At 40.4% G+C, this 13,409-nt stretch overlaps 1 protein-coding gene across 5 annotated transcripts in view; it reads right to left on the minus strand.

Annotated features, from left to right (window-relative positions):
• The window catches only part of LOC133614801 (syntaxin-1A-like), a 192,085-nt gene that overhangs the window by 85,330 nt on the left and 93,346 nt on the right, over positions 1-13,409 (minus strand). The window lies entirely within an intron of this gene.

Raw genomic sequence — 13,409 nt, forward strand, 5'->3', positions numbered from 1 at the left:
GGTAGCGGCTTTTTGCCATCTCCTGGATAGGAGGAAAAGGAGTCCTGATGATCTTTTCCCGCCGTCCTCACCACTCTCTGGAGAGACTTCCAGTCTGAGGCACTGATTCCTCATTCATATATATATCATTTTATATTGATTTATTTATGAAATAGAGGTTAACAAGTCAAATGTGTTTAATGATAATACAAGCATGTTAAACCTTCCTTTCTTTCATGAAGACAAGAATATAAGTTGGTGTGATTGTGATGACTTGCATTGATTGGAATCAGACAGTAGTGATGATAACCTCCACATTTTCAAATGGAGGAGAAAAAAAAGGTCCTCCTTTCTGTCCAATACCACATGAAAGTGCTTGCTTTTTGTTTGTCCAGCTTCCATACTCCTTTTTATACACTTTACAAGAAATACATTGGCGGCAAACTTCCTAACTTGGTAGCTTGTGTGCTTATTTTGTTAGCGCAGGCAGGATGAAGCAGGGCTTTTATTGTGAAGGCAGGTACAGTGCGAGAGTCTGTTGAAATAAAAAGTGTTTCTCGCCTTCCTGTCGGTTGTTTTTTTCTTAATAATGATCTGGCAGCAGCCAGCGTCATCTCACAAGACCCTCGGGTGTCGTGAATGTCAATCAAGTGACCAAAGTCACGTTTTAGTGAAAATTGATGATCACTAATTTTTAGGTCTATTTTTTTAATGCCTGGCTAATGGGCGCCCCTGTCTTACATCAACCCAGAAGTAACAGAAAGTGAACCAACAAACTACCGTAATATACACTATATTGCCAAAAGTATTTGTCCACCAGCCTTGAGTCACGTATGAACTTGAAGTGCCATCCCATTCCTAACCCATAGGGTTCAATATGACCTTTTGCAGCTATTACAGCTTCAACTCTTCTGGGAAGGCTGTCCACAAGGTTGTGGAGTGTGTTTATAGGAATTTTCCACCATTCTTCCAAAAGCGCATTGGTGAGGTCACACACTGATGTTGGTCGAGAAGGCCTGGCTCTCAGTCTTCGCTCTAATTCATCCCAAAGGTGTTCTACCGGGTTCAGGTCAGGACTCTGTGCAGGCCAGTCAAGTTCATCCACACCAGACTCTGTCATCCATGTCTTTGTGGATCTTGCTTTGTGCACTGGGGCACAGTCATGTTGGAACTGGATGGAGCCCATTCCAAACGGTTCCCACAAGGTTGGGAGCATGGAATTGTCCAAAATGTTTTGGTATCCTGGAGCATTCAAAGTTCCTTTCACTGGAACTAAGGGGCCAAGCCCAACTCCTGAAAAACACTCCACACCATAATTCCTCCTCCACCAAATTTCACACTCGGCACAGTGCTGTCCGAAATGTAGCGTTCTCCTGGCAACCTCCAAACCCAGACTGGTCCATCAGATTGCCAGATGGAAAAGCGTGACCCATCACTCCAGAGAAGGTGTCTCCACTGCTCTAGAGTCCAGTGGCAACGTGCTTTACACCACTGCATCAGACACTTTGCATTGGACTTGGTGATGTATGGCTTAGATGCAGCTGCTCGGCCATGGAAACCCATTCCATGAAGCTCTCTTTGTACTGTACGTGGGCTAAATGGAAGTTTGGAGCTCTGTAGCAACTGACTGTGCAGAAAGTCTTTGCACTATGCACTTCAGCATCCACTGACCCCTCTCTGTCAGTTTACATGGCCTACCACTTGGTGGCTGAGTTGCTGTTGTTCCCAAAATCTTCCATTTTCTTATAATAAAACCTGCAGTTGACTTTGGAATATTTAGGAGCGAGGAAATATCACAACTGGATTTGTTGCACAGGTGGCATCCTGTGACAGTTCCACGCTGGAAATCACTGAGAGCGGCCCATTATTTCACAAATGTTTGTAGAAACAGTCTCCATGCCTGAGTTCTTGACTTTATACACCGGGCCAAGTGATTAGGACACCTGATTCTCATCATTTGGATGGGTGGACAAATACTTTTGGCAATATAGTGTATAATATCCCACAAAAGTGAGCATCAAGATAATTGTCTTGCATAGCGTTGGTAGTGTCTTGGTCTGGGGCTGCATGAGCGCTGTCGGCCTTGGGGAGCTGCGGTTCAAGTTACCCGTGCATCAAAGTTTGATTTCTAGCCATCCATCCATCCATCCATCCATCTTCTTCCGCTTATCCGAGGTCGGGTAGTGGGGGCAGCAGCCTAAGCAGGGAAGCCCAGACTTCCCTCTCCCCAGCCACTTCGTCCAGCTCTTCCTGTGGGACCCCGAGGCGTTCCCAGGCCAGCCGGGAGACATAGTCTTCCCAACGTGTCCTGGGTCTTCCCCGCGGCCTCCTACCGGTCGGACGTGCCCTAAACACCTCCCTAGGGAGGCGTTCGGGTGGCATCCTGACCAGATGCCCGAACCACCTCATCTGGCTCCTCTCGATGTGGAGGAGCAGCGGCTTTACTTTGAGCTCCCCCCGATTTCTAGCGTCCCTTGAAAATATTAGAAAAAAGGTTGCTTGCTTTTGTGATATAGCCTCGACCCCTCTCTCCTCTCTAACTTCAGACCTATCTCTAATCTTCCATACATTTCCAAAATATTAGAGAAGGTTGTCTACAGTCAGTTGCTGCCCTTCTTAGAGGATAATGGTATCACTGAGCTGTTCCAGTCCGGTTTTAAAGCCCTCCACAGCACAGAGTCAGCGCTTCTAAAAGTTTTTAACGATATCCTCCTGTCCACTGATTCTGGTAAATATGTTGTCCTGGTGCTTTTAGATCTGTCTGCTGCGTTCGACACCGTCGACCACGCCACCTTAATCACTCGTCTTGAGAACTGTGTGGGCATTAAGGGCGCCGCCCTCAACTGGTTCCGGTCGTACCTAACCGACAGGAGTTTTTGTGTAAAAGTAGACAGTTTTATGTCGTCCACAGCTCCTTTACCACATGGGGTCCCCCAGGGTTCAATCCTTGCCCCAATTTTATTTGCGCTTTACCTTCTCCCCCTTGGTTCTATTTTTAGGAAGTACAGTATTGCATTTCATTTTTATGCCGATGATTGCCAGATTTATTTTCCCATGGCACAAAATAACACGGTTCAAAGTCTTATTGACTGCCTGCACGACATCAAAGTCTGGCTTTCAGCTAACTTCCTGAGCCTAAATGAAGACAAAACAGAAGTTATGTTGTTCGGTCCAAGTCGCTCTCCCTCCCCCAACGTTGACCTCGGCACTTTGACCCCGTATCTCAGCGACTCTGTCACAAACCTGGGGGTAAAGTTTGACTCAGATTTTAAATTCGAAAAACAAATCAGCAGCGTCGTTCAAAAAAGCTTTTATCAATTACGCCAAATAGCGAAAGTGAAACCGCTTTTATCAAGACATGATCTTGAGAAATTAATCCACGCTTTTATCTCGACTCGTCTTGATTACTGTAATGCCCTGTATGTTGGCATTAGCCAGGCCTCCCTCGCCCGCCTGCAGCTCGTACAGAACTCTGCTGCTCGTCTGCTAACACAGACCCGCAGACGTGAGCACATCACCCCTATTTTAGCGTCCCTTCACTGGCTCCCTGTGCGTTACCGAATACATTTTAAACTCCTTTTATTTGTTTTTAAATGTCTAAACAACCTCGCGCCAACCTATCTCTCCGACCTCCTTCAGCCTTACTGCCCCACCCGATCCTTAAGATCAGCCGATCAGCTGCTGTTGACGGTCCCTGACACAAGGCTGAAGCTTAGAGGTGACAGAGCTTTCGCCGTTGCTGCTCCCAAGCTCTGGAACGACCTACCCCTGAGTGTTAGACAAGCCTCCTCTCTTCCTGTTTTTAAATCTCTCTTAAAAACATACTTTTATTCCATGGCTTTTAACACTGAGTGATATCCATCCTGCAATGGCGCCCCATAATACACCTGCTGTGATCCTGTTTTTATGTTTTTATGTTTTTATTAATTCTATTTTAATTATTTATTTTTTATCATGTTCTGTTTGTGTTGTGTTGTGTTTGCTCGGTACTCGTTTTATCTTTTAACCTGCTCATTGTACAGCACTTTGGCTACCCCTGTGGTAAATTTTAAATGTGCTTTATAAATAAAGTTGATTTGATTTGATTTGATATAGTGTACTTTAAAAAAATAAAAAAATAGTTTGGTATTAGTAGGGTCTTTACTGAGTGGCTCCTAGTAGTTGGTGAAAAACAAGGCATGGGGAGAAAACACAGCTAATTACATTGAGCTCCATGTTGTTTGTATGCAAAACTTTTTTTTTAATCATTGTTTAATTAAACCTTGAACAACAATTAGTTTTCGCTGAGGGTGACGAGCTTTGGAGTGCTGCCTTCAGAGTGTGGGAGTGCACTCGGGCCACAAAAGGCTGCAATTAAAGCCAGAATCTCCTGAGCGGTGAGTTGATGACTCCGGAGCGTTGCTATTTAGAAATACATTAACAACATAATCGTGATAGGCAAAATACAAAAGGAATAATAAAAGTTACAGGGGAATTTTGATCTCAGTGTTGCAATCCCCACTGCTGGTGAATAGTGTGAAAACGGTAGAGAAACAAAAGGAGGTGTCAGTTTTGTGTGAAATCCCAGTGAATGTTTATTTTTGACTAATTTTCTGGCAGGCGTTGGAGTGGAGTTTGGCACGACGGTGTAACGGCAGGAAACTAAAGGTTTTCTTGCTCTTTTTTTTCTTCTCCCATATACGAGTGAGGTACCACTAGGGCTGAGCGATATGGCCTTTTTTTAATATCTGGATATTTTTAGGCCATGTCACGATACACGATATATATCTGGATATTTTGCCTTAGCCTTGAATGAACACTTGATGCATATAATCACAGCAGTATGATGATTCTATGTGTCTACATTAAAACATTCTTCTTCATACTGCATTAATATATGCTACTTTTAAACTTTCATGCAGAGAGGGAAATCACAACTAAGTCAATTTACCAAAAGTGTATTTATTAAACAGTTATTAAGCAGTTAAGGCTGCAGCTAACGATTATTTTTCTATCGATTAATCTATAGATTATTTTTTTCGATTAATCGGTTAATCTATAGATTATTTTTCCTTTTACCGATTTTTTTTTTTTTTTTTTTTTTAAATGAAGATGAAAAAATAAATGTAGGCCAGTTTTTTCAAAAGGCATGGCTTTTATTTACAAAAAAAAAGTATGGCCACTCAGTCAACATTGACAACAACATGACAAAATATTCTGTAACAATGTAAACATTTAAAACTTTTAACATTTAACAAAATTAAAAGTAGCTTATTTGCTTTTTAATGTGCAAATATAAAAGTAAACATCCAGTGCAAATCTTAATATTCTGCAATAGTATAAGCATTTCAAAAGTAAAAGTATTGCTTATTTTGCTTTAAAATGTGCAAAAATAAAGATAAACATCCAATACAAAAAAGTGCAAAACGGAAATATTCTGTAACAACAGTGTAAACATTTCAACAAAAGTAAAAGTATTGCTTATTTGCTAAAATGTGCAAAAATAAAGATAAACATCCAATACAAAAAAGTGCAAAACGAAATATTCTGTAACAGTGTAAACATTTCAACAAAAGTAAAAGTATTGCTTATTTTGCTTAATAACACAACAATGATAGTATGATTAAAGTGAAAGTTAATTGTTGGTTTGTACATAGTATATGTAGCTGTTAATGTTAATGTACTCAGTGGCCTAGTGGTTAGAGTGTCCGCCCTGAGATCGGTAGGTTGTGAGTTCAAACCCCGGCCGAGTCATACCAAAGACTATAAAAATGGGACCCATTACCTCCCTGCTTGGCACTCAGCATCAAGGGTTGGAATCCCAGGGGGTGATCAAGGGTGATGGGTCAAATGCAGAGAATAATCTCGCCACACCTAGTGTGTGTGTGACAATCATTGGTACTTTAACTTTTAACTTTTAAAAGGTATTTGCACAACTAATTAACGTTAGCGTTAAAGAGGAGCGCGTCTTTGTAAACACTGAACAGTTTATTGAACAGTTAAGCAGTGGCACAAACATTCATGTCAAAACAGAAAGTGCAAGGTTGTCAGAGACATTTTAAAACAAGCTATTAGTGCACTTTTGTGCATGATGTCACTAAGATGACATATCAAAACAACACTAAATTAAAGTGCACTTTTTGTACACCACTACAATAGTTTAAAACAAATAAAGTGCACTTTTGTGCATGATGTCACAAGATATTTCAATAAGTGCCAAATAAAAATGAGCTGCATAATAGGAAATCAAATAGTGTATGTCCTTCGCTATGTGGTAGACGTTATCTCCCTCTGTTGTTGATTAGTTTTTTCATACGGTGTTGATGTGGAAATGGTTGCTTGGGCATTTTGTGGGTGTGGCACCGAACGGAGATGTTGACATGCGGAGTTTCAAGCACTCTTCATTCTCTAGCGGGTGACTTTTCAAATGATGCTACAAATTAGCAGTGCTGCTACTTTTTGTAGCAACGCTTTTGCCGTATACTTGACATATTACGGTTGTCTGTTCAACATCTTCCCGCTTGAAGCCAAACCACCGCCAGACGATGGACCCCCTGCTGTTTTTCTTGGGAATTAATTCTTCTTTCATTTGTTACCAGTGTTGGGACAAACGCGTTACAAAGTAAGCGTTACTGTAACGCCGTTAGTTTCGGCGGTAACTAGTAATCTAACGCGTTAGATTACTAAATAAATGATAAAATGATAAATAAAATGATTCCCGGGCGCAGCACCGCTGCTGCCCACTGCTCCCCTCACCTCCCAGGGGGTGATCAAGGGGATGGGTCAAATGCAGAGGACAAATTTCACCACACCTAGTGTGTGTGTGACAATCATTGGGACTTTAACTTTGACTTTAACTTTTAACTTTATTTTTTATATTCAGTAACTCAGTTACCGTTACTACATGATGCGTTACTGCGTTATTTTACGTTATTTTTTATGTAGTATCGGCTAGAAACAGAAGATCTGAGTGTGTTTTATTGGAGCGCTGCGGTGGAAAAGAAGAGGCGTGCTTTGTGTGGGTGGGGGCGGGGGGGGGGGGCTCCCATACCGTAGTTTAAGTTTTAAGTTTAAGTACCAATGATTGTCACACACACACTAGGTGTGGTGAAATTTGTCCTCTGCATTTGACCCATCCCCATGTTCACCCCCTGGGAGGTGAGGGGAGCAGTGGGCAGCAGCGGTGCCGCGCCCGGGAATCATTTTTGGTGATTTAACCCCCAATTCCAACCCTTGATGCTGAGTGCCAAGCAGGGAGGTAATGGGTCCCATTTTTATAGTCTTTGGTATGACTCGGCCGGGGTTTGAACTCACAACCTACCGATCTCAGGGCGGACACTCTAATGAGGGGCGCAGGGGAGACGTTTCTCCACCAGGGCCTATGTACTTCAGGGCTAACAACCTTCACTTTACCCGGAAGTGGGTCTTTACAGCTGAGGGCGAATGACGAGGCCGGCGGTTTGTTTCAACTTTGTGACTTTATTGGACGCAGCCATCCACCAAGCTGGAGCACCTGCACGCACTCACTGTCGCCGGTCCCTCACCTCTCTCGCCCACTCACTCACTGACGTCACTCACCTCACATGCTGTCATATCTTAAAGGGCCACACACACACACACAAACATATGCTACTCTCATAACAACTAACAAGACATCATGGTGAAGCCAGAAGTCGAGTTTCTTAACATGGAGACATTCTCAATAATTTCCGTTTGTCAAGCACAAAGAAAATAACATTTTAGTTAAATGTAAGTTGTGTCTTGGATCAAAGATCCTATCTACTTAAAGTTAAAGTTAAAGTGCCATTATGTTGCAGCTATTTAAAATAGTTTTGTCAATTTGTTCTGGCCTAAAATAAATTGGCCCTTTGAAACATATCTTTGTTTTTGTGTGTTGTATGTAGACCACATTGCTTTCTGAGTTCAGGGATGCAAATGCATGTCAAGTTGATCAACAGATTGTATTATTCTCCAGTGCAATAACAGTACTGAAATGAAGGCTAAAAGGGCATTAATGGGAGCCTTAAAAAAAAAAGGGGGGGGAAAAAGAAGTAACTAAATAGTTACTTTTCACAGTAACGCATTACTTTTTGGTGTAAGTAACTCAGTTAGTAACTGAGTTACTTTTGAAATAAAGTAACTAGTAACTGGTTTTCAGTAACTAACCCAACACTGTTTGTTACCAGATTCGCACCTTCTATCTCTCGTATTACCACTCGCGCCACAGCTAACGTCACCCATGCCGCTACCTCTCTGCTCGGCGAGGGCGTATACGTATGTGACGTATATAAGAAGGTGCGCTTGTTTTATGTCTCTGTGAGAAGGAGAGACAAGAAAGAGTGATAAAAGCCTGTAGTGTAATGCCCGCAGCTAAAAGCAACTGCGTGAGAACGTATACTCCAATATCACCATATAGTCATTTTCTATATCGCACAGAGACAAACCCGCGATATAGCGAGTATATTCCATATATCGCCCAGCCCTAGGTACCACATAAAGATGGTTGCATGTGTCTAGGGATGATACTCGAAACCGGTTTGCCCGGTTGTTCGATAAGAAAAGAACCGAGTCCTCAGACTCGAATCCCTTTTTGAGAACCGGTACCCGTTATCGAGACCACTATAGTAAAGAAAAAGAGTTGGTTCTTTAATCGAATCCCTGGGAACGAATCCCGTCCCGACCAGAAATGCTCCGTGTGACATCACAAGAAATGACGTCACGTAGCTCAGTCATTAGGCGCAGATAGCGAAAGCAGGAAAAACAATGGACCGGAAAAAGCGCTCCAAGGTGTACTAAAGTTCAAAACAAAAAGGTATAATCCAATGAATAACTTTACTGAGAGATTTGAGCAGGGTACAAACACATGACGAACACTTTTACCACCAACGGGAAATATAGCAACCAGGCTAGCAACGCACCTCCTTTACGGCAGCTGTCGCAACGTTCTTAAAGCAACCGCAGCACATACATATATATATATACAACATATCTCCCTTTTTTAACTTTTGTTTTTCTTTCCTTGTAAACAAAACAAAATCACACTGTATATGTGTTGTCTGTCTAATTATAAATAACGCAGACGAGGCGTGTTGGCTGAGTTCTTGACGTTTACTTTCACAGCGTGCTCATAACCTCATTCTTAGCTGCCAGGTGGCGACATGCAACAACACTTTTCGGGGCTATCACGCATGCTCGTCACTCCCGTTGCATGCTGGGTAGTGTAGTTGTTATATTCCCTAGCTCATAACATCACATCTTTCCCCCTATAAAGAAATACTGTTAACTCAATAAAGTGAATTTCTTTTTTTAGCTTTAACTTATCATTTTTTTAGCATTGTAACCACATTTGCAAATAACTTTTCTCTTCATAGAATTTTCTTTCAATAAAGAAATAAAGTGCAAAAATGTCAAAGCATCATAACAAACAGTTATGTCAAATAGCAGCAGAAGTGCACTTTTTGGAGAGCTGTATTATTTTCAGTTTTGTGCCCAAGAGACTGATTTTATTTAACACTATATTATTATTTATACACCTGTAGTGATCACAGAGACAGGTTGTTTTTGTGTTACTGTATACATTTGTTTTTCTGAAAAATCCCACTTAATATCCTTTGGGTAACGACAGTCAATATTTATTTATTTTATAAAACATTTTTAGGGGGGTAACAGTCAATATTTATTTACTTATTAGATTTTATTTACTTCTTATATAATACAACTGAGCTTTTGTTAAACCAAATATTGAGTGTTTTTTTCCATATACAACAACCTATCTGGACTCGATAAGAGAATCGATAAGGAATCGGTTCGATAAGAGGATTCGATAATAGGCTCGAACTCGATAATTTATCAAACATGATGATGACATATACAGCATGGCCAGGTCCCATATAGACAATCATGTCCTTTGTCAAACGTCCATAATAACAAGTCACCTGTTCAGTTTTTCTGCACCTAACTAGTGCATGCACAACCAACTACTTTGTCATCTTGTCCTGTCTTTGATAATGACCTGTGGTCAAAAGTAAAGACTTTGTGAAAGTCCCCACGAAGGTTGTACGGTATACCGGTACCAGTATAGTATCGCAATACTAATGAATCAAAAACGGTACTATACTCTGTTTGAAAAGTACCAGTTCGCCATATTTTTATTTTTATTTTTTTTAACGGCATGACGGCGCGTCGTAGTCACGTGGTGACATTGCTGGTTTTACGAGCAGAGGAGCATGTTCGGCAGCGCACACACAGAGTACTTACAAGCAGACACTTGGTGTAGACAAAAAAGAGAGAACGGACGCATTTTGGCTTAAAAAGTAAAGATAAAGGAAGAGGTGCTTTAAGACATGACTAGCTAGTTAGCGGCTAACGTCCATCCGCCGTCGGCAGTGATTTAGCTACTTCTAAACCACTAATCCTTGTCTCCATGGCGACAAATAAAGTATGTTTCTTAAAAGTAACATTATCACTGGAGGACGAGGAATAGTTAAACATGTTTCACTACACACCGTAGGAGGAAACAATAGCTCACCGGCCTCACCGCTACCAAAAGCTAGCGTGCCTGAATGTATGCAAATGCCAAGGGTGGATCTACACCTGACATCCACTGTAATGATACCAAGTACAATAGAATAGAATAGAGTTTTATTTGTCATTATTACAGTGGACAGGTTCAAAGAACAACGAAATTGGAGTAGATCCCCTAAGATGCATACACAATAATTTAGTAATATAAATAGTAAAAAAAAAAGAAAAGAAAAAAAAAGTCGATACTACTATGATTACACCTATATTTTTTATCGCCACAAAATATTTTTTCTTTTTTAATTGATACTATGTTTATAAACTCAGTAAATATGTCCCTGGACACATGAGGACTTTGAATATGACCAATGTATGATCCTGTAACTACTTGGTATCGGATTGATACCTAAATTTGTGGTATCATCCAAAACTAATGTAAAGTATCATGGAAACAGAAGAATAAGTGATTATTACAAATGACCTTGATGTTTTTTCGTAGTTGCCTTTATTTGGAAAAGTATCGATATACATTTTGGTACCGGTACCAACTTATTGGTATCGGGACCATCCTAATACATAGTAGTTTTTTGTTTTTGTTTTTTTTTTTGTTTTTTTTTTTTGTTTTTTTAAATGGTGCATATTTAGTTTTTTCCTTTTTGCAGCCTCGCCTTTTGTTAGCTCCTGTGAGGAGTGCTTTTGTGAGTACTTTAGCTAAGTTTTGCTCACCGCCCGTCTGCATCCTTAACTGCGTTACACAACACTGTGACAGTTTTATTTGGCCAAAGACATATACTGTGGGAAGTACAATGAAAATGTTCCTTTCTATGCGCCATTCGTGCGTATTCTTATTTGTTACTCGTTTGCACTTTATGATCTCGCACTCTGCAATGGCATATTTATTCGAGTTAGCCCTTTGTCTGTGGTACATTTTATTTGATTAATAAATTATTTTCATAGTCTCAATTTGAAATGAAAGCCATGTTTACATAATGTATGTTTAAAATGGAAAATGCGATAAAACATGTTTTACTTAACAGTAAATAATCGGGATTTCAATATTTATGAAAATAATCGGGATCTCTCAGTCTCCGTTCTAATTCATCCCAAAGGTGTTCTGTTGGATTCAGGTCAGGACTCTGTGCAGGCCAGTCAAGTGAATCTACACCAGACTCTGTCATCCATGTCTTTATGGATCTTATGATTAATATTTTGGCCATAATAGTGCAGCCCTATGTGCATTTATCGCACGCACGCACACGCGCGCACACGCACGCACGCGCACACGCACACCCACACACACCCACACCCACACACACCGAGCATTGATACGTATCTAAGATGATATATTAGTTAAAGTTTTCTTCCGTACCTACACCAGCAAGCAAATCGACTCTCACGCATGTTTTGGGTACTACTAGAACATCCCTTTTTTGAGAGTCTAAATCAATGGCCGGACATAAAAGAACGAGAAACCGGTGTGAAACAACACAAATGAGGTTGCAAGGGAGGGTGGATGGCACCATACGGAGCATTATTTTACCGAGGAGAAGAAAGAAGGCAGAGGTGAATATAATGGTGTAAAAAGTACATTGTGAGAAGGAACACAGGATTGTGGAAAGGAAGCTATTTCACAAAGAGGCTAAATAGGACAATTTCTGGACAGATAGGGTCACATTTTCTAAAAACTTACCCACATTGCTCGGTGTCATTTCTTTCGATAACATCTAAAACGTCCAAAGACAATTACCTCTCAGGCTGAGCGCGAAAGCAATGCTTCTCAAATGGCTTAAGCACAGGGAATCTAAAATGGTGCCACAGCTACACTATATTGCCAAAAGTATTTGGCCACCTGCCTTGACTCACATATGAACTTGAAGTGAGTGGGGGGGGTAAGTATTATGGTGTTTAATGACCTATATGACTCCTGTTTTGTAATGTGTTTGAATCAAGTCTTTGTGTTACTTGTAGCCCCTCACCACATTTACACGATGTCTATGCACACGTATTTTTTTACAAACAAAGTCCCCAGGGGGCCCACGAACGGCAGGACGTCACCCAACAGCAGATTGGAGGCACGGGCCGATTAGGTTTAAAGTTGGGGTTGGGGGGGGGAGAGATCGCTGGAGCCTATCTCATCTGTCCTTCCTTAATATTAAACAGACTACACTGAGCTAGTCCCAGAAACTGTAGTAAGTACACATTTCAGCAGAAATATACACAGATTAATCATTACCTTTCTATACAGTGGCGATCAAAAGTTTACATACACTTGTAAAGAACATGATGTCATGGCTGTCTTGAGTTTCCAATCATTTCTACAACTCTTATTTTTTTCTGACAGAGTGATTGGAGCACATACTTGTTGGTCACAAAAAACATTCATTGGTCCCAGTACCAAAATGTATTTAGATATTTTTCTAAATAAAGGGGACCTCAAAAAATGGCATGATTGTCTTTATTTGAACACAAAATCTTAGGGTACATTAAACATATGTTTATTATTGTAATTTAGTCCTTAAATAAAATAGTGAACATACTAGACAACTTGTCTTTTAGTAGTAAGTAAACAAACAAAGACTCCTAATTAGTCTGCTGACGTATGCAGTAACATATTGTGTCATTTATCTACCTATTATTTTGTCTACATTATTAAGGACAAGCTGTAAAAATTGATTATTAATGTACTTGTTCATTTACTGTTAATATCTGCTTACTTTCTCCTTTAATATGTTCTATCTACACTTCTGTTAAAATGTAATAATCACTTATTCTTCTCTTCTTTGATACTTTACATTAGTTTTGGATGATACCACACATTTAGTAGTTACAGGATCATACATTGGTCACATTCAAAGTCCTCATGTTTTCGGGACATATTTACTGAGTTTATAAATATAATATGAATTTTTTTTAAACGAAAAAGTATTTTG

The sequence above is a fragment of the Nerophis lumbriciformis genome, linkage group LG17, assembly GCF_033978685.3.
Source record: "Nerophis lumbriciformis linkage group LG17, RoL_Nlum_v2.1, whole genome shotgun sequence".
NCBI classification, from domain to species: Eukaryota; Metazoa; Chordata; class Actinopteri; order Syngnathiformes; family Syngnathidae; genus Nerophis; species Nerophis lumbriciformis.